At 37.4% G+C, this 19,192-nt stretch overlaps 1 protein-coding gene across 3 annotated transcripts in view; it reads right to left on the bottom strand.

Annotated features, from left to right (window-relative positions):
* LRRTM4 (leucine rich repeat transmembrane neuronal 4) overlaps positions 1–19,192 on the bottom strand; it is a 451,637-nt gene that overhangs the window by 276,047 nt on the left and 156,398 nt on the right. For all 3 annotated transcript variants that reach the window (XM_064497873.1, XM_064497874.1, XM_026122384.2), the window contains one exon: positions 8,596–8,689. The gene's annotated coding sequence lies outside the window, so the exon portion shown is untranslated. The remainder of the gene's footprint in view (positions 1–8,595; positions 8,690–19,192) is intronic.

The following is a 19,192-nucleotide window of genomic DNA, read 5'->3' as shown; positions in this document are numbered from 1 at the left end:
GGAACTTTTACACGTGTTTCATTCAGAGAATTCCACAGCTGATTTACTACAGGCGTGTAAACTAGAGTGTCGCAACAGTCCCTTCTGTTTCATAATCTGTGAACACAAAGAACAGTGGTTACCAAACACATGTTTAAAATTAAATTATGTGCATAGGACAGATTCATGAGTCAGTCACACATACAGTTCTAAGCCACGAAACTTACTCCTGTGTTTAAGACACCAGTCTTGGGGATCAAGAGTCCTCAGTTCAGCTCCTCAATCTGTCAATGAGTCTGGAATAAGCTAGATGACCAGTGCTCTCTACCTTACGAGAATTCATCTTGCTTTGCTTATAAACTTTCCCAAGCAGAGAACTCTCTCACACAGCACATATGTTTTCCAGTGTGCCTCAAATTGTGGTTGGGGGACACACAAAAATACCACAAGTAGGTATAAGAATGAATCTCCTCTCACCTAAAGCTCAAGTTCAAAATCAGTATTTGACTCCTTGACAAGAGTCCCTACAACTCTGTATCAAAAATTTTTGAAGAAATTTAGCTTGTGTTTTCAGAAGGGCTTGTCCATATATAGGGGTTTTCGTGTCATTTATTCTACTAACGTGCAAATTGCTCTAAGGCATCCAAAAGTCAGCCTGTGAGATCAGCCCACGCATTTCAAATACTTTTCATCTAATTACTGACAATGATTGTTGCATTTGGAATACGGGTGAAAAGGTTAATGATTACCAAGAGATGACCAATACTGGTTGAAGTGGAAGAAAAAAAGTAGTATTTAAACACGTAATTGCTGGCATGTCTTTCTGGCTAACAAACTTAAGAGAGTCTTCTCTTCTCTGATGACTCTTCCACATTTAATTCCTCATTTTCTGAAACTAATTTATAGAAATTTACATTGAAGAAGAGACAGAACAAACACGACTTATTTGTGGATTAAAAATACATGCTGTGAAGAACTCACAAAGTATCTGTGGGGAAGAGGACAAGAATGCATTGCATCTTTATGACTGTGAAAGTGAAATCACAGTATTCTTCTGTTCACAAGGTCATGGCCTTTTTTTCTGACTTTCACAAGCAGTCTGATCTAGCACTGTACACACTTTACTTGCTATTCACACTGCACAGCTGCCTTCCAAAATGTGTTTTCCCCAGAAACCCAAATATTCCTTGTTCCTGTCCCTACCCGTCGATTTTTACAGAGCACTTCTGTAACTACCAGCGCATCACTTTCCCTAGAAGGAAAAGAGCAGCAGCAAATCACCCTTCCTATATTCAAAACGCAGTCCTCTCCTGTGGCCTGTCACCTCACAATGGAGCTGCCTAAGAACTTTTCAATAGGAACCATTCTTTCGCACGGAAGAAAAGTCAACTCACTGAAACAGAAATATCTTGCTGAAACTCTTTCAACTTTAGGGTAGAACTCCCTGTCAAAATCAGAGACAGACCAAGTCTCAACTCAGTGGCTGGAGGGTGTATAAAAAAATCCAGATTGAAATCCACTTTCAAAACAAGGCAGGGAAGGAACTTTTTAGCTCTTGCACAGAACTGAAAGATCATGGAGTAAATCTGCAGTGAAACTCCTTCCTCTCCCCAGCACCACTGGTGAAGGCATTTTTACACTCTGCTCAGACTGGTAAAAGAAAAATCAGTGTAAATCAAAATCCATAAGATGGGCTTCTAAAGCTCAGCTTTAAAGAAACTGGAAGGCGTAAGTGGTATCTGCAGATAGACAATTGGAAATCATACAGCTAAATATGCTTTAACTCTCATGCACTCTGTACTTTGAGGACAAAGAGACTGATAAGTATTTTCGCTGGCCTCCACATCAGGTGGATCTCTCATCAAAAAGCAACAGTCATAAAACATGCGATGAATTTTCAATAAGATTTTTTTGAATGTGAAGTTATCCTAGTACTATTTAAAAAGCTAAATTTACTATGAAAATTACAAAACAGGTTCCTAAAGGGACCTATCTACTGAAACTGGAGCCTTCCTATTCCAACAGATCAGGAAGTAGCCAAACTGAAGGAAAGAATATGTCTTACCTTCCGTGATATTCAAATTATACTGAGTAAATGCATCACTTTCATGTATTTGTTTGCACCTGCCATGTTGTTTTCCTCAGAAACAGTCTAACATTCTAATTCACAGGGGTTCCTAAACTTTGCCTGATAAGCAATGACGGTGGCAGCCTAGCATTGCATTAGGATTAGATCCTGATCCTACACAAACAGAAGGTTCAGTCTAAACTGCACAAGCGGAGCGCCTGTTGCCATCAGTAAGAGTAATACCTACGTCTATGTAATTGAACTGAACGCAGCAACTTCCAAGGGCCTACTTAATGAAAGTGAATATGTTACCATGCAAAATATTTCTTTGTGGGGGGGTCCCAATCAAGTGGCAAAGTAACACAGAGCATTTAGCCCAGAAAGGAGCACGTACTGTATAGCTTTCTCTCTTTTTTTCCTAATTCCAGTCATAGCCGGAAAAACTTTCAATTGCAGACACACTGAAACTGCACTAGAAAAAAATGCTAGGAAGACAAAGAACTGCTATCATTGGAGACTTCCAAGAACACACACAAAAGAACTGTTAGGAATAGCACATGGATACCACTGTTACCTGAGGGCAGGGAGGTGGGCTGAATGATTTCACAGATCCCACCAGCTCTATCTTCCATGATTTTGTAACCATATAATCTGCAAAATTTCCTTAAAGATGTATACCAAAGGATAGTCTGTGTTGTAAATGGAGGTGGTAAATAAGCTGTCGTCTTTTCTTTAAAGTGATCAAGGCATAGCTGCAACAGAAGCAGGGAAAGCTGCACCAGCATTATCTATTCTATAGCCCAACTGAGGATTTTGCAGCAAGACAACTTAGGTTCCTTCTGCAACTTGACATTCTTTTATAAGCTCCATTAATAATTTGAGCTCTGAAAGCCTGTCCTAAATTTTCCCTCACTGAAGTATATACTTCATTGACTATGTAATGATGCTACTATACAGTGATGCATGTGACATATTTAAATGACAATCAAATGACAATATAAAAAAGTTTGAGATGGCTCTGTCACAGTTTTGCCTTTCCTGTGTTGTGCCATAATGGCTCATTAAAGTGGTGACATTTGCACTTGCATTTTTCAGCTGAAGCTGATATAAAAATGAATTATTCACATAACGCATACTATAGGATACACAAAGCATTGTAAAACAAATGTTGACACTTCCTCCAAAGTTACTACTTTAACTGTTTCAAAGGGAAAGTAAAAGCCCTATCGATTCTGAAACTGAAACTGATACGAGGATGGCTGGACCTTAATTACAGATACAGGAGTATTTCTAGGATATCTCAGGCCAAATCTAGCTATAAGATAGACAAGTGTAATGCCCATTGCTCTGGAAGGTGCTGAAAACCTGGGCATAGGATCAATGAATATGCATCTTAGATAATACAATCTACAGGCATTTAAGAAGATTTTTTTCAAGTTATCTGGGCACTCTGGAATGTATTCAAAAGCACCTAGGATATGTATCACAACTCCATTAAGATCTGCGCTTGTAGGTACCTAATGCTGTACTTTTGGTCACTAGACATTTCAATGACGAGAAGTATTTGAAAATGCAGAGGGACACAACCCTCAGTTCAACTTCCTCTTGAATTCCTGCCTTTCTAGGGTGCTTAAAAATACTAGGCAATGATTGTAAAGCATTTGGTACTTATCCACTAAGTATGTTAAAAAGCACGAATACTTTCACTTAGCTTAGCATCAAGAAGACTGGATGAACCACTTTTCTTTACTTCTTCCCTTTTACACCTACGTACATGTTGTCTTTCATTTTACTGCCAGGAACTTCCTGTCCTCCCAGTTTAGAAAGTGCTTATACATTATACAGACTATATTAATAAACAAACATTGCCAAATACGTGAGTCAAGTAGTTCCCAGAAGATGGACTATGAATATGGCAATATGTTCACATAGTTATAAGTCATAAACCCTCTATTACAAAAGAACACTATCAGTGTTCAGTACCTCTGTATCATATATTGGATAAATGTGATAGCCGTATGCACAGCATATTTTCAGACAGGGTTCAGTGTGGGTGTGTGATATCCAAGATGACTATCTGCTGGCTTCCTTTTGACCAAGAATTTATACTGCCTCATAAGGCAGAGTCAGAAGAAAAAAAATTTTTTTTTTACTGATTTAACTCTTATTGAAGAGATTCATAACACAAATGAAATTAGTTGTGTTGGGGGGTGGAAAAAACAGTATTTTTGCTTATACAAAGAAATAATAAGGATGTGCATGAAGAACATTCGTTTCCTCCACAATATCACTTGTTCACTAAGCCAGGGTCTGATCCTGGCTGGCACAACGGAACTTCCACCATCTTCTACAGATGCAGTTCTACTTCACTGCAGTTACGCTGAAAAGGCTATTTCTGCTTACCAAACAGTATAATAAATGCCCTGGAAGCTGAAGAGACAAAGAGGAGGAATGATTGGTACATTACTGAATTATTGCTACATTATTTAATAGGTGGCATGGCCAGTATCTGCAGAAGTAGAAAACAGTATAAAATAAGTCTGTCCATAATGGTCTTCCTCCAAACAAACTCTCCCTTGACGCTGTAAATCATGGCCCACAAGCATTCTCTGATAATATTAAGCAAACATTCTAAATTTTTTTTTATTTTTTTATTTTTTTTTATTCCCTCCCCCCAGTTAAGATTTAAAAGTCTGGAAATACACAGCTCTCCAGAGACAGTCATCCATACAGCTAAGCCTCAAAATCTATTTAGGACTTTCTTTGAACCCTGGTGAGTTTTTAAGCCTTATCTGATGAGCATAATGATATTAAACTGTTTTTCATTACCCATGAAAAATGAACAAAAAGGATAAAGCTGCTAGCATCTAAGGCTATTTGAAAGGAATCAATAGTCTGAATCCCTTAGTATACCCTGCTCATAAAAAAAACATTTTTTTAAATGAAAAGAAATGGTTTGGACAAGAAAAACTAGTCTCACACAAAGTACCATTGCAAAAAAGCTATTCCCTAAAAAGAGATAAGATACATACTGTTACAAACATACTTAGATGTGGGTATACATACATGTATGTGGGCATTATGCATTCATATACATACCGATGATCTGAAAGAACTAAATTTACAAAATTGGAGGAAGTTCAGAGTTAAATGCAGTCTAGATCACAACTCAAAGAAACATGGCAGAGCTAAAACATAGGACAGAACAGGATACAGTAAGCTTCAGGCATCACACTAAACAAAAAGAAATTTCCTGTATCCACAGACCTCAAAAAGACCTTTAACATCAATTTACCATGGATTTCTGTCTATTCATTCTGTTGCACTTTGCTAGGCAGACACATAACGCTAAAATAAAATGCCTCAGAACAAAGCATTACTAACTAAGACTCAGAAGCAGAGCTGACTGGGACTTTTTTTTTGTCTAAAAATATTGATTTGTTGAAGCTGCAACTTTTCACAGGAATGCATCCATTTCAAGAAACGTTCATCATGAAAGTTTATTCACGCTTGACAAAGATTATGGTCAAAATGAGGGAGAATCTTATATAATAATTATCTAATAACAACAATAACCTACTTGTTAGACTACTTGCTGGGATATGTAAAGAAAACTGGCTCAAAACAGCGCTCAACAAATCTTACTTTATATGTTATTTGCCTAACTTCAGGCTTCGAGCACCAGCCTGGCCTGATTCAGAGAAGGGGTTAGATATTCTAGGAATTTTCTAGGCAATGCACTCACCTGTTTTGTGAGAATCTTAGCTTTTTTGAAATAGGTGTTTCTGTTTTTTACTGCAGAAATTCATAAAATTATTTTTCCTTTGACTCAGCATGGGGAAGAAAATGAAATCCTCTAATATTTTTACTGAAAAAAGAAAGCAATTGTTTCTCTGCTCTAATCAGTGTTGTCAACTGCATTCTCACGTGGACCATGCTATGTATTCATCTCGTTTGCATGGAGAATGGACGTAGTCCAAGATGCAGTAAGGAAAAAAAAATTAAAACTTTTGTCCATGACAAATCTTTGTCATTCGTAAATGGGTTACTGCATTATCAGTTTAGAACTATTTCATCTCCAGTCTTTGAAAGACACGCTGTAATACAGTGAATGATTAATATCATTCTTTTAATAAAGAGTTTGTACATGCAAACTTAAGATACTCAAATCTAAGCCATCTTAAAATAGAAGGGCCTAATCCACCTATGGTGTAAGTAAGGATGATTCCTTTAAAACCAGTGAAGCTAAGCCAATTTATGGCAACCAAGGACCAATCCTGCACACCTCCAAGGCTTAATTAACTGTGCATCTTTTCTAACACATAATGCTCTCAGGTGAACTAATGTTTACGCTGTTATCACCTGTGAGCTGAGGACTATGTATCACTCACAGAGCTGCATGAGCTGGACATTATTCTAATTATATCCTTCTGATGGCCTCCCAGACAATGGGTGAGCTGCACTTCTCATGAGTAGCAACAGGGATTTTACTTACGCTTTCTCTTCAATCAGAACAACATTACTGGGGAGCAAGCCTGTCCATACGTAATCATCGCAACTGAAATACTGTGTGTGAAAAGACTTCTATTCCCACGCACAAAAAATGTACACAGCTAACTATCTCTATTAAACTGAAGGGCATATGGTGTTCATCAACACAGGAATATAAAGCAAACTGAGTTTTGCAAACACAGCCGAAAAATAGGAAGAAAAAGAAGTATTTACCAGAAAAGGTTTTACCATTGGAAACAGAGATGAAGAATTTTGTTGCCAAGGGGGCAAGAACAAGAGCATATATAGTTCTATTGTCATCTTCATCCAACAGCCAGTATTAAGTGTGTGTGTGTGGGGAGGGAATAATTTTCTAGTTTTAATAGAGCTGACTGAAAAGTTCATCGAGGTTAGGTATTCAAAAAACTGGCTATCATCAACAGTATCACTTTCTCAGGCTGTGAAAGTTCTGCTAGAACATCTGCAGTATTTTTTAAAGGTTTTTAATCTTTATTGCTTCCATCTTTGATTTATTCTGGTAGGCTGTCTCATAGCAAGTAAAAAAGCACCATGTCATTCTGAGGTTGGCATATTAAATTTTCATATGCAGCTATTAGAGACAGATTTATAAGCTAATTAAGTATAACAATCTTATAAGCACTGCTTATGTCTGAAGAGTCTGGTATCAACCAGCAGAATTATTCCAGGGAATAAAAAACTTGCTCAAATAGATACCTGCTTGCAGACTCAGGCCAAAATTATTTTCTGTCTAATGTAAATCAACTTACATGTAAACACCTTGTGCAGACATCTCCCTAAGATATTATGAAATTACTTGATTTCTAAATAAGGAAAGCTTGCAATCATTGGCACATTTTTATCCATTTCCCTCCTGTTTTCCTGTATGCTGTTACTAGTTTTCCCACTGCTTCTAATTCAACTAAAACTAAGTCATGGAAGACAGCCAGAATCACTGTCTTTCCCCTTCTTTATGATACTTAAGTTTCAACTGTTGTTTCTTGCTTCATAGTTGCAGTTAAGTCTTTCTGGCCACAGACAATTTTTTTTTGTTATTAATGCTTATAGAGTGTATTATATAGTGTTTATATAGGCACTTCAAATAAATAACAGTTCAATAATGAGCAGTATTTTGGATTCAGCTTCACTAGCACAAAACAAACAAAAAATTCCTGAAGTGTAATATTGTATTAGATTGGTAGAGAGTTTTGTACAAAGAACAGTTAAAGTTATTTTTATTCCTGTCTATATTGTTTTCAATGCAGGAGCACATTGGATCCAGTTTGTTAAATATTTGGTTTTGGGTCTAATATATTCTCTGTACTCCTCTTAGTCACTTAAATCTGCTCGTTTCTTAGGAAAATCCCTTAACAGCCTATATTTAAGGTGCTCCTGCTTCAATTTTATTATAAACAGGCATTGAAGGAAAAGTTTTAAAACACTGCAAGTTGAGGAGCAAACATCTCAGACTGAAAGTTATTCCAGCTGTCCTTCCACCATAACCGAAAATATAAAAGAACAGTCTTTTGTAACTCACTCATATTAATTTTGGTTGTTAATAATCTTCAGAGGCAGTTACATCAAAGGCTCCAATCAATTTTCAATACGGAAAAATGTCTTCCCTAGCAAATTTATAACTCTTGAAGGTAATTGGTATTGGTGCTCATATATTCTAAAGACTTTCAAAATCCCCCATTCAAAAGCAAACATGTTTTCTTCTTAAAACTACACTGACAGTACTCACTCTGCTAAATAATCCAAGCTGCTGAGAGAACTGCAACCTGATCCTATGATTCTCATTTGCTTCAGTCAGGTGAGTGCATCTGGATTGGTTCCAAACTAACTTCTTTGCTGCAATTTCATTTTTACTCAATGACTGCAGACAATCCAGGCATGGGCTAATTGCCTATTACAGAGTTTCACTACTAATAAAACTCAAATTATGACCACAGCTACGTCTCTGAAGTATGACTGCAGAGATGTGACTGATTAGAATTCAATAAGCTAACCTAAACGAGCCAGAGGTTAAGGGCACATACCTAGGACTTGAACGGCTTTCGTTCAAACTTCTTTGTTGTAAACTCTGTGACTTTATAGAAGGCTCTTAGTTCCTTTGGTCCTCAAATTCTTCATCTATAAAACAGATAATGAATGGTTTCTTAATTCATATAAATGCTGCAAATTCGGCATGCTAAGATGTTAATGGAAACTGTTAACTGTTTGACCTGAGTTAATAAAACAATGATGGAAGAGATTCCACCTTTCTTTTAGGAGTATTCCCTTTTTAGGATTAAATGAAGAAAAAATTATAACCACAATAGGTTATTTTCTCCTTAACATAAATACAATTATGATAATTTACAGCAAGTGAAAACCAGCCAGTAGAGCAGATTCATTGAGCATATCGTTTTTACATTTTTTACAGTCTGCCAATTACCCATTTCCTTTGAGGATTCCTAGGTCTTAAGGGACTCTGCAGTCATTCCCTATTATGATTTCATATATTTCTATCAGGTGCCCCCCCAATGTCCTCTTTTCAAGGCTGAAGAATCTTCTACTGGTGTATTCCCTGAACTTTTGTAAATAAGGACAGGAACAGATCTTTAAGTATTACAAATTCAACCAACTCCACTGAAGTTCTCAATGTTTTATGTTTAAGACTGACTTAGGCTCCAAATTAAGTGATTCCAGTGGTCTATAGATTCTTATCAATATTTGTCCACTACAGAGATTGCACCCCACCATTTTTGTAACTGCCAGTCTCTGCTCAAAAGAGGCTTGTGTTGGATGGCCGAGTTATTTCATCTCAGCTACTACAGCCTATCTCTCTCCTGAAAAATACGGTGAGTGAGAGGCTGACTCTAAATGGCAACTCTTTTAGGGTAATGAGTATCTGTGCACGTTCCCTTGCTTACGGACCGTGCATCATTGTAGGAATAAAGAGAAGACAGAGCAATTTTCTTCAAGGAAAAGGCCATTTCAGGAAAAAATTTACAACACAGACAGAACTAGGCCACAAACTGGTTCAAATTCTGCTCTCCCATCAGAATGGAACAGTGATTTACTGCCCTATATTTACAGAGCTTTGCTAGATTTATATTTATAGAAAACAGAAGAATTAGATGGAGTAATGCAAACTCATAGTGTTTAATTGCTGAGCACTTGCTTATTGTAAATCTCTTTTGATAATAACTTCCTATTCCTCTAGGAGACACCCTCCTCTTAGTGGAGCTTCTAAGTTCTGCTTCATTTTTAGGTTATATGGTGTCAGTTCTGCTCTGTTGACCTCTGTAAAGGTCTTATTCCATTCTTATACAGGTTAAGACAAATGTGGCTACAGATCAGACAATTTGCAAAAAAACCTTCCAATTTCTAAGTGGAGGTTGTCTTGTATTTTCTATTCTCAATATTCTCAAGAAATACAGGGATTTCATAGCACTAGGGCAACAAAATTTATTTTAAACTGCAAAAGCTAGTTGGAGCAAAGTTTAATCATTTAAAGGAAAGCAATTCATGTATTTCTAAATCATGATTTCGTCTCACCCTTAGCTTAAATAAGCCATATGCATTTTAAGTAATCTTATTGAGAAAGGGTTTTAAAGACTTTCGGGTTTAGGTTTTGGGGGTGGGCTTTGGTAGGAGGGAGTGAGGGAGGGATTTCAAGTTGAATTTTTATCCTACACATTTTTTCTAATTAACATAAAAAATAAGTTATATTAGATGTGGAAAATTGCTCACAGAGCACTCACAGCTCTTATACAGGAGAAAAAAAATCTTTTCTTTCTCTGCTAATCCTCAGTTTTAAAAAGTCTTTTCATATTTCCGTCTTTTCTGACAGCTGATTGAATCCATTAACAAAGACTGAGAACAGGGCTGAAAAATCCTGAATTTGCTCATCTGTGCATTTTTCCTCCTATTTGCCTACAGTCCATTACCACGACTAATTTAATCAAGTTCTGACCACATCTAGAGTATTTATCATAAGCTTGTCTACTTTAAGCTAAAGACTCTAAGAGAGACAAAATCATGGCATTACATTGATCAGAAAGAAAGCTTATTTCAGCCAGATTCAGAACTGATTTACATACTAATAAGGCTGATAGCTACAGAGTGGCAGAATGAGAACAAGAGTGCAGAATATAGCGGTGGTGTTGCTGTACTGTGAGTCCTTTCTTTTAGTGGACAGTAGTTAGCTACTAAAGAGCATCCTTACTGCTATTTAACTATTACTATCCTTCAGAAATGGACTAATATCAAAATTCTGCATACATGTACTTTCAACTTTCAGGTCGTTTCCAATACAAATACAGAACCACGCTTGGGAAATGGCGCATGACTAGATACAAATTTATGAAGGATCTATTACGTCGCCTCATAACGTTTGACTATTAAAAAGAACAGAAGAATATTACAGTCTCACAGCAAATGGAGATCACATTTAGCTACATAGTAGACTCATGACTTCAGCAGGAAATTGCATGTTCGTTTGTGACTCCGGTGTCTGCATTTTGTTCCTTTCATAAGCTTGTAGTATATTATCATAATAATAAACTACCACAGAAAGCCACCTACACCTCCTTTCTATCAGGTTAGCATAAGGAATGAGCAGAACACAGTTAACATTTTTCCACAACACAAAAGGACACCAGCTGAAGATGATTCTAAAAAACCTGACTGCTATAGTATTAATGTGAGCATTGGTTGCAAGTGCACCCCCTTATTAAGGGGGAAAAACATTCATGAATGCGTATTTGTATAAAACAACAACTTGCCATATTTGTTCATTTAATCTCCATCTACTGAACTACAGTGATCAAGCTACATTATTTAAAGACTAAGTTGAAAATTTAATTGCTGTAGTGACTTACTCCTCAAGAAACCCAGTATACAGTCTGGTAATCTAACAGAAGGATGAATTATTCTCTTGTCCTCAAACATCATGTAAACAAAGGATGCATTTTTCATATCTTTAATTGTAGTTAGTTATTCCCACCACAGCCCCAGGTCCAGAACTATCAACTAACTGAGCCTTATTTGCTTTTTCATGGCAGACATTTGATATTGACTAATAGTCAAGGGACAAATCCTAAAAAATCATACCTGTGGATATTTTAAGACTGTGTGTGCCATGAACATTTTGCTCTTATCCTTACTAACACTGAAGAGCTCTCCCAACACCTTACTATGTAAATGGTTTTTGACAGTCTTGGACTTGGTATTTAAATAGATTTTTTTCTTAAATATGGTTCATATTCTCACAAAGTCTAGATGGTCTGATCAGGAACCAGAAACCAAACTACAGCAGACACATACATACACAACAGGTTAACAGACCATGCCCTAAAGTACTTACCCTGTCAGTGTAAAATGACATAAGTAAAGCATACGATGAAAGGAGCAGAAGTAGGAATTAAGGAACAATCTTTGAAAAATAAGGTAATTTCCAAATAAGAATATTTGGCCAATTTTTCTTTGTAAGCAAAAATCTCATAGTTGGAATGAAAATTCAGAATGGAAAATGTGAGCAATAAGGATACTGGTTTTCCTATTTTCTTATTATTTATGTTTTGATTTCTGGGACACTCCCCTTTCCCCTTTCTCTTTCTAGATTAAAAAGAAACATTTGTATATTACAACTATTAAAAGCCAATGTAGTTCTGTTCATTTTTATTTGAAATTCTTTAGTAAGTCTGCCTGAAGTTTATGAACATTTTCAATCTGCTACAAAATGCTCTCAGAGGTAATTTATTTACCTGAAAAATTAACTGCAACTACAGCTAATGAAACTTTCAGCAGGTTAACAAAAACAAGCCTCAAAAGAGAAGGAAAAAGATTTTATATGCTGAAATTTTCAAAGGCTTAAAAAGCTAACAATTTCCAAATTCCAGCCATTTGTACTGAAGCAACTTATAAATTTACAGCGTACAGGTATTACTTCACTGTTCTGAAAGCTTTAGTCCCAGTGATCATCACGCTACAGACACCAGAGGACTGGCAGTTATCACTACCAAAAAATATCTGGTCTGGCAAACAAGCAGAATGGGATCTACAAGCCATTGCTAATTTCAAAGAGAAAAATAAACTCTTGCTATTGCCACTGCAAACAGAAAGACGAGCAACTATATCAATACACAGCAGGTTTAGTTTATATAAAATGCTGAGAGAGAAAAAGCCGAGCTTGAAGTTCATCAAAACCTGAGCTACCATTCGCAGCATGCAGTTTAATTAGAAAAGCCACAGTATTTTGGCTGACATGATCATAGCAGGCAATAAGGAACAGATCAAATTTAAAAAAAAATTTTTTTTAATATTTTGAACTGAGAGCTCCATTTCTTTCATCTTCTCCCTGACCTTCTAATTCAATTTTCCGAAGCACCTACCCTTTTGCTCACTTTTGCAGTGTTCTTTTAACACCGCTATTAAATATTTATATTACAGTAAAGCCCAAGGCTTAAATCAAAAGCGAAGCTCTGTCATAGAAAGCATTGTGAAATCACATAAAAACATAGCTCTCACACAGAACAGTCTTTAAGAAGTAAAAATAATAATGTAATGTAGGAAGACAAAAACTACTGGTTTTGCTTACTGCAAAGCCTGTTCAACCCAAAGATAACTACAGCAAAGCTAGAGAGAGGTTCCAAATATGTATATCCAGTAGTCTCTGCCTAACCCCAGGTGCATCTCAACCAAGGCTGCACATTAACTTTTCATCTTTGTAGTTGTACAGTTGCAGCCAAAATACATAACCAGCCACTTGATTTCTCAGCTTAGCTGACAATACATCAAAACTTCATTTCCACAGTAATCCTCTTAAACAATCAAAATACTGGATTGATTGCACATAACATATGTCAGTTGGCATATGCAACACCTCAGAATAAAATATACACATATTTCAACACACACCGTTACTCGCTGTTAGCAAAACAACACATTTTTATCACTAAAAGTTAGGTATAATCGTCTCTGAATAATGCACAGCTTCAGCAATGAAACATGAAAGCACCAAGAAAATAAAATTAGGCAGAGTAGTTAGCTAAATATATACGGACACAACAAGTAAACATTGCATTACTGCTTTCAGAAAAGAACTAATTCAATGGTTTATTTTCTCAGTAGTGACTATGACTTAGGTAATTAATGAAATTGCCAAGACCAGAATAAAATGATGACTGCATTATAAATCTACAGATACTGTAGTTATTTAGTCTATGTTGTTCAGTGTCCTGAGGAACTCATAACTTTCCTCCTTAGTGACAATAAAGCCTAAGAGGAGTAGAAGTGGGTTAGAGAGACTGTGATTTCGGTAAGATTTGCTCTTAGGCTAGACACACAACTCAGCTTTCAAACCAAAAGTAATGCTGGACATTAGGATTCAATGCTCCTTAAGTTATTGCTCTGCATTTCAACACTCTCATCTTCCTAGATTCCTTTTTTCTGTCCTTCCCATTCATTTCTTCTGGCTCATTATACAAGTGATAATTCAAGTGATCCTAAAAACAATATAACAAATTCCCTACTGCTTTCCACCTATCCTCACTCTTACCATCCCAATCCAATTTTTCTTCTCTCCCAAATACCTTACTACCTTCATTCCCCAGCTCAGATTCAGTTGAATAATAAAAAGTAACAGTCTCTGCAGTCCACAAGCCCCTATAGATATATTTATGTTCCATGAGTATTTGAAAATAAAAGTTCAGCCACTGTTTCCTTCCTTTTGCTTTAATTCCCAGCTCTGGAAAAAATGACTTTGAACTTGTCAGGATGTGGGGGAGCGTTAAAGGTTCACGCATGCAAAAATTTCTATTTTGTGTGTTAATAGCGCACTTCAAATACACTGTAATCAGTATAATTCTAGCAAATAAGGTAGCCTAATGAGATTTGTTATCTTCATACAATCAGCTGTGCTTACAAGAATTCAGCTACGCTATAACGCTTATAAATAAGGTCCATTAACATCAAACTTGTGTTATATTCAGCCTGAAACAGTGCTGACAGCAAGCAATGACTCAGCAAGTCAGAGGAAAAGGCAGCATCCAAGATCACAGAACGGTCGAGGCTGGAAGGGACCTCTGGAGATCATCTAATCCAACCCCCTGCTCAACTAGGGTCACCGACAGCACATTGCCCAGGACCGCGTCCAGACAGGTTTTGAACATCTCCAGAGAAGGAGATTCCACAACCTCTCTGGGCAACCTGTTCCAGTGCTCTGACACCCTCACAGTAAAGAAGTTTTTCCTCATATTCAGACGGAACTTCCTGTGTTTCAGTTTGTGCCTGTTGCCTCTTGTCCTATCCCTGGGCACCACTGAAAAGAGTCTGGCCCCATCTTGACACCCTCCCTTCATATACTTGCATACATTGATAAGAACCCCTCTTAGTCTTCTCTTCTTCAAGCAGAACAGGCCCAGCTCTCTCAGCCTTCCCTCATACGAGGGACACTCCAGTCCCTTCATCATCTCAGCAGCCCTTCGCTGGACTCACTCCAGGAGCGCCATACCTCTGTCATACTGAGGAGCCCAGAACTGGACACAGAACTGCAGATGGGGCCTCACCAGGGCTGAGCAGAGGGCAGGAATCACCTCCCTCAACCTGCTGGCAATGCTCTTCCTAATGCAGCCCAGCATACCATCGGCCTTCTTTATGAGCCAGCAATGTGCCTGTGGCAAAGTACTAAAACAAAACAAAACAAAAAAAACACCAACAGTTTGGAACCAAAGTTTTTTTGCCAAATATACAATGAGGGGTGTTTGTGAAGCTACTCTCCAATTTGGGGAATGTTTCAAGTGAACCAAAAAGAACTAAGACTTCTCCCTGGCCAAAACAGCGTTACTGTTATTTAAAAAGATCTCACGATGCTTTCTGTAAGAATGAATTGACTCTCACTTTTGGCTTATTCATGATAATTTATGACATAATATGGGAAACATCTGCCACATTCCACGTTAGAAGCCAATGCATTTCACTGACAGATCAAAGCTTCGGAACCAACATATCCAAATATTGTCCTGATACTCCATTTCCCAGTAAGCCATGTTTAGAAATTACCTGTCCCACTCACCATCTTCCCCCAAATTTGTCCCTCATGTCTACTCTCTAGGAAGAGCCATCAGCTATCCATATGCACTGTTGCTTTTTGTGAGATGTGGTTTCCAATTTGTATGCCAGAAGAGCTCTGCACTGCCAGCTTGCAAGGAGAACTTCATGCAAAACAGGTAAACTTCATATTTTTAGCCAAAGTAAGCACTGAGCAGATCACTGTATGTCTCACTCACCTCTGGTAAATAATTTTCTAACCAGGTGACATCATGGTATTGAAACATTACCATAAACCACCTGCTTACCATAATTAGGTAAAAGAGATCTTAAGCATCTTTAGAAACCAATAATCCCTTGCAATAGATATTTAAAACTGACTGCTTAATTAAGGATCAAATTTTAGAATTATAGCAAAGTTCTTGAGAGAATTTTAATCTAAAAATTATTCATACAGATAAAAAGGATTGCTCTCTACCCATATCTAGGAACAGAAAAAGCTGAACGTGGTAGAGCTAATTAAAGGAAAACATCTCAGTTGAGTGAGTGAAACCTCTTAAGACCTAGTTTGCCTTGACTGCTTACTAAAGAGAAACCAGTCTTAAGATCAGAGTCTTCATGTATTTATATATAGAATATATGGTAACTGTTTTATTAAACTTTGTATAGAGGAAAAAGTTTTTTTTTTTTAAATAAACATTTACCTCAATGTTTGTCAAGTGCTAAAACTAGACTTTGGCAAACAAACCACTAGCAGCGCTTTTTTCTCCAGAGACTGGCAACCCTACACTCACAGACGGACAGTCTTGCAGCTAACAACGCCCTGCAACAAGGCAGGGGGCTGTTCTACCAGCTTTCAACAGTTGACAGCAGTGAGTACCCATTTTAGAAAGAAGTTATCTCCTAATACCAAGCATTAACAAGAGATGCAGCAAGGCAATGAAGTAGTCCTTGAACCCGGTCTTTCTGACTGCAGCTGAGCTCCTCTGACATAAAAGATGTCCCATACACATAAGAATTTATATTGTTAGTAAATAAGTATAATCATAAATGAAAGGACACCTGCTGGCTGTCAGCAGGAACATTGCCGAGGTTAGAAGAACAGCTGGATTTGGAAATTTGGCTCCTCCATATAACTCCTAGCAATTAGAACCCAACATTTAATTGTCTGGCACAAAGCCCAAGTGACTATTTCCTCTTGTGCTAAAGCCTGACATTTGAACATATTTATTTCATTTCAAGGTTATATTCTGTTTATATCTTTTTTATTAGTTCTGCAGTACAACATCATAATTGGACACTTTTATGATCACACCAATTCTTATGGTTATTTTTATGACAAGTGGTGGGTACCTGTTTTTCCTCCCCCTTCTCTTTGCATCACATTAATCCAAGGCTATTTTTAAAAGTCAAGCAAGAATGGAACAGAAGAGTACCATTTTCAAAGCAGCCATTTTCAGGAAGCTTCAGAGAATGCAACCTTTTTCCTATCTATAAAACATCTTGCAGGCTATTTCAGTGTTAATCATTGTAGGAAACAGCACTGCTGGTGGAAGGCAGCTCTTACCAACTGGTTTCAGGAAACTACACAGCATGACAGCAACAAGCACTATGGCCCTATGTGAAGCTACCAAATTCCAGCTAGTACAGGATCTGCTGGGCAATCTCCTTAGAAGTGCCTCTTGAAAGAATATATTCCATTCTTCTCTACATAGCGTACCAAATTGCAAAGAAACATCTTGGTTTTGGGGCAAGCCTGAGGCTGTTTTGGGATCTGCATTCTAGATTTAAAGAAGGCTTTACACGATAACAGAGGCACCTAACACATCTTCTTTAGCCCTTACAGAACTCAAAATGGCATTAAGTAGTAGATTTATACTGCATTTGAGTACTACCTGTGCTACTTCGCAAGGCTGAACACAGAAGGGCAATCCAGAACCGCTGCAACTTGAGTCCAGAACAGACAGACAGTAAACTGGGAATCTCCTTTTGTAACTATAGTGAACTACTCAGTTGCACCTGAACCATAAAACTTTTAATATGTCTCTCACCTCATGCTCTCTCTCTCTCACACACACCATCTCAAAGAGCAAAGCAGAAACAACTTTTGTGAGTGACCTCCCTTTTTGGACAATTTCTCTTAATAATGTAAATCTTCCCATTCACTGCACCTTCCCAAAATGTCTCCCTCTTCTCTAGTCAGGTCACAGTGGTGCTAAAAATAATTACCTATCTATTAATAGAGGCACTGGAAGTTCATTTCAAAATTTATGGGTCCTGTTTTAAAGCATTAGAAAAGATGTTCCCTCCTTCATCAACAAATGGGCTTGATGGAAAGTCTCCAGGAAGATTTGCTTATAGTGCTGATAAACCGGAGAGCTTAAGACACAAAACTTTGAGACACAAGTGAGAATGCCAATACAGCCTGGAAGGGGCTTTCACCCAGAAAGTAGTGAAAAGATGAAACTTTCAAGAATTAAATCATGAATAAGAATTAACTACCTTTTTTCCAGAGGTGTCAATGCTACTGCAGCTTGCCTTGAAGGCAAAAGAACTATGGACTGCTGAACAATGGACCAGAATTTTTAGTGATATAATAATATCTATTGCATATATGAAGATAGAATAGGGAAGAATACCGGTTTTTTAGACACAGTTGAACAATCTTCCTCCCCTACGAGAACACTGAACAGTTCTGCTTTAAATTCACATAAACATGTAAGAAATCAGTTCCAGTTAGAACACAGAAAGTGATGCTGTCTTCAAGAATTATTTCCAGCAAAGCTGCAGCTTACAAGCAAGATATTGTCCAATCTTTTTGTCACAAATAAAGTAAGTTTTATTTGAAGTTAGGTTTTTATTTTGTTTATAAGGTATTTGATGGTCATGTCTTAAAGACTAGAATATTTCCGAAAAAAATATATATACAGCCTTTGATTTGAAAAGCTTCCCTCCCTTTCCCCACAAAGAACTCAACAATGAGCTTACGCTCCCAATTTGCTCACTCCAGGACTCAGGAGGAACCAAGTTGTCTGCATCTAGTTTATTCCTGGCCTCCCTTCAGTTTCTTCTGAGATGAAATCTAGATCCAGGTAATAGATAATAACAACAGGACAGTTTGCTCTACACTCCAGTACAGAGAAATATGATTTGTGCCAAGCTTAGCTTACTTCACCAACAACAGTTCTGCAGCTTTTGCTCCTTCAGACACCTACAACATAGATCCCCCACACCCCATACATATTGGCAGGCTGTGACACAATCTTTTAAGTATTTTTGGCACTATGAAAAAATGGCATGGAAAAATTGCCACAAGGAGCCCAGAGGAAACTTCGCCAAAATGCTACACACAGTAGATACAGTCTTTTCCAGAGGAAGATGAACTAAGGCCTAAGCACTAAGCGTACAACCAGTCTGCACCAGCTGGCCCTGTGGGCAGAGTAAGTGCTATTTCAGTACTGCTAAAGGGAAGTAACATATCTTAGACACCAGTCATAAGAGCTCTTTCTTGGAAATCATCATACCTACGCTGGCTATGCCTCATCTGCTAGGCTACCCAGAAAAGTTACTTCACCTTTATGTGGTTGACTCTTTATAAAA

The sequence above is a fragment of the Dromaius novaehollandiae genome, chromosome 26 (assembly GCF_036370855.1).
Source record: "Dromaius novaehollandiae isolate bDroNov1 chromosome 26, bDroNov1.hap1, whole genome shotgun sequence".
Taxonomy (NCBI): domain Eukaryota; kingdom Metazoa; phylum Chordata; class Aves; order Casuariiformes; family Dromaiidae; genus Dromaius; species Dromaius novaehollandiae.
This window is presented reverse-complemented; position numbering and strand designations above follow the sequence as displayed.